At 44.4% G+C, this 2,962-nt stretch overlaps 1 pseudogene; it reads right to left on the reverse strand.

Annotated features, from left to right (window-relative positions):
* Positions 1–234: 234 nt before the first annotated feature.
* Positions 235–2,867, reverse strand: LOC119893014 (annotated as a pseudogene).
* Positions 2,868–2,962: the final 95 nt, after the last annotated feature.

Consider the following 2,962-nt stretch of genomic DNA (forward strand, 5'->3'; position numbering starts at 1 on the left):
TGTGCTCCCTTTTTCTTCTCTGGCCTAGTTCACACAGACACGGGTATTTTTATAAACTGAATTTTTCCTCCTGCCTTTAAAAAAACATCCAGTCCACACAATTTTTAATGATGACGTCCACCCTTTGCACAGCGGTTTATAGTCCGAAAGTGCAGAATAAAGCGGTGTAAACTAGCTTTGTTCCAGCAGCCGTCACTCAGAAGAACAAGATGCACAGATGACATAAAAGCAACATTTACTTAATAATTTTATTTATTTAGTGATGATTGGAGTACCTGAGTACATTTATTATAGTTTAAAATTGTTTTATTATGTTTATCTATTGTCTGTGTTGTTTCTAAAATGGGAGGATGACTCATCTTCCGCAAAACAAATCTACCGGGTAAAAATAAAGTAAATAAAGTAACCTGAACGTGAAGGCAGGAAATGCAGTTATTAGAATAAATTAGACCATATTAGATCAAATAAAACAGAGTGAAAAAAAAATTGTTGTAGTAGTAAGTAGCACTGTGACACGTGAGGAAAACATTTACAGAAAGACAGGGAAAAAACACATTGATTAGAATCTAATCAGCGTTGTTTTACTCAGTGTGATTGACAGGAGAGATGATCAGAGGGGCAGAGTTTTTACCACCATTGTTATTACAAGGACAAAAGAGTGGGTAGAGTTTCTCAGTGAAGCAGCAGCCAGTAAAGGAGTAGATAAGAGCTGCAGCATCAACGTCATAAAAGGAGACCAGACCCTCCTCATAATCCACAAACACCCCCACCTTCTCAGGCTGAGACTTCAGAGAGAGACGGACTGGAGGGTCAGCAAGAGCTTATACTCATTTTCATTCCTCAATCATATCGTCCAGTAACCTTTCTGAGGACTCAGAGTGATTTTTCCCTTCCTGTTGATCGACTCTCTGGCCACTCCTAAATCCCACTCAGTCTTCCCTTTAACCTGAACCTCGTAGTAAAATCTTCCTGAAGAGAAACTCTGCTTTGCTAAGACATTAGGACAATAATCAAATCTCTCTGGATTGTCTGGGAGATTTTTCTTTACATCACCATGTTTAACTTGTTTTCCATCATCAGACAGGATGAGAGCAGGATGTGCTGTATCAGGATCGAGTGTCACATCCACTGCATACTGCTGGACCCTCTTCAGCTCAAACATCTCCTCCATCTGTTTCCTGAGCGTCTCCTCCAGCTGATTCACAGCTCTCCTCACAGTCCCCTCATATGAAGGTGGACGGACGCTGACTTCTGTCCAGTCCTTGGTGGGTGGAGCAGCTTTTGGCTCATTTGGTATGAGTTGGTTGTCGAAACATTACAAACAACATCTGCTGTTCGAGGTTGTTTTGTAGTTTAGCATTGATAACAGCCGCTAGTTCTTACATACGTAAGGTCTTCTGACCTACAAACATCCAAGATTTGGTTTTATTTATTAAAAGAAAAGAAGAAAAGCATGTAACAAAACACTATATCCTACTACTACATCAAGGTTTTGAATTACCACCTAGGCTTATAATGACTTTGGCAAAAGCTTCACCTTTTCACTACATTTTTGTACAGCTTTGGCCGTTTTGAAGGCAGTTTCTACTTAATAGTAAAAAAAAAGCACTCATTGCACTACACACAAATCAGTGTTGTGGATTTTACCACCATTATTCGGACAGGGACTAAAGAATGGGTAGAGTTTCTCAGTGAAGCGGCAGCCAGTAAAGGAGTAGATATGAGCTGTAGCATCAACATCATAAAAGGAGACCAGACCCTCCTCATAATCCACAAACACCCCCACCTTCTCAGGCTGAGACTTCGGTGAGAGACGGACTGCAGGGTCTGCAGGAGCAAAGAACCCACCACGCCGCTTATGGCATACAGTCCAGTAACCATTAGTGGGGCTCAGTGTGGTTATTTCTTTCATGTTGGTCAACTTTATGGCCACTCCTAAAGTCCACGTAGACCACTTTTTAACATGAACAGCGAAGTAAAACCTTCCTGAAGTGAAACCCTGGTTTGATAGGACACACCTACAGTTATTACCTTGATTTGCCTGTTGTTTATCATTAGACTGTGCAGGTCTGGGATGTACGATATCAGGATCGAGTGTCACATCCACTGCATACTGCTGGACCCTCTTCAGCTCGGCCTCAAGCAGCTTCTTCATCTGTTTACTGAGCGTCTCCTCCAGCTGATTCACAGCTCTCCTCACAGTCCCCTCATATGAAGGTGGACGGACGCTGACTTCTGTCCAGTCCTTGGTGGGTGGAGCAGCGTTCAGGGACGGGAGGCTTTGGAGGAGGTGGAGGTGGTCTTCAGAGCGTGAGAGCTGCTCCACCTCAGAGCTTCTCTTCTTCAGCTCAGAGATTTCCTGTTCCAGCTCTTTGATGAAGCCTTCAGCCTGTTTCTCTGTCTTCTCTGCTTCTCTTTGATCGTGTCGATGAACTCGGCCTGGCTTCTCTCAACAGACTTCTTCAGAGCGCTGAAGACCTGAACACCACCTGCTATCTCTCTGTCTGCATCTTCCTTACTGAGCTCCACTGAGCGTTTGATCTCCTGAATCTTCAGTCGTCTCTTCTGGATCATCAGCTGAGTTTCAGCCTCTGTCTTCCCCAGCTCGGCCTTCTTTCCTTCATATTCTTCTTTCAGAGGAACAACTCATGTGTCTTGTGGTCTAAAACAGTGCAGAGCATGCAGACACACATCTGGTCGGTCTTACAGAACAGCTCCAGCAGTTTATCGTGCTTCGTACACATCCTGCCTTCCAGGTTCTCCACAGGGTCGATCAGCTGATGTCTTTTCAGGCGTGAAGCTGTCAGATGAGGCTCCAGGTGAGTCTCACAGTAGGAGGCCAGACACACCAGGCAGGACTTCAGGGCCTTCAGTTTGGTTCCAGTGCAGACGTCACAGGGAACTTCTCCTGGTTTGGCAGCTTGTTGCTCTGAGCTGCTGCTGCTGGCTTTCTGTTGAGCTG

This window comes from Micropterus salmoides, unplaced genomic scaffold (genome assembly GCF_014851395.1).
Source record: "Micropterus salmoides isolate LMB-PRFRI ecotype aquatic unplaced genomic scaffold, ASM1485139v1 Ms_hic_scaffold_797, whole genome shotgun sequence".
NCBI lineage: Eukaryota > Metazoa > Chordata > Actinopteri > Centrarchiformes > Centrarchidae > Micropterus > Micropterus salmoides.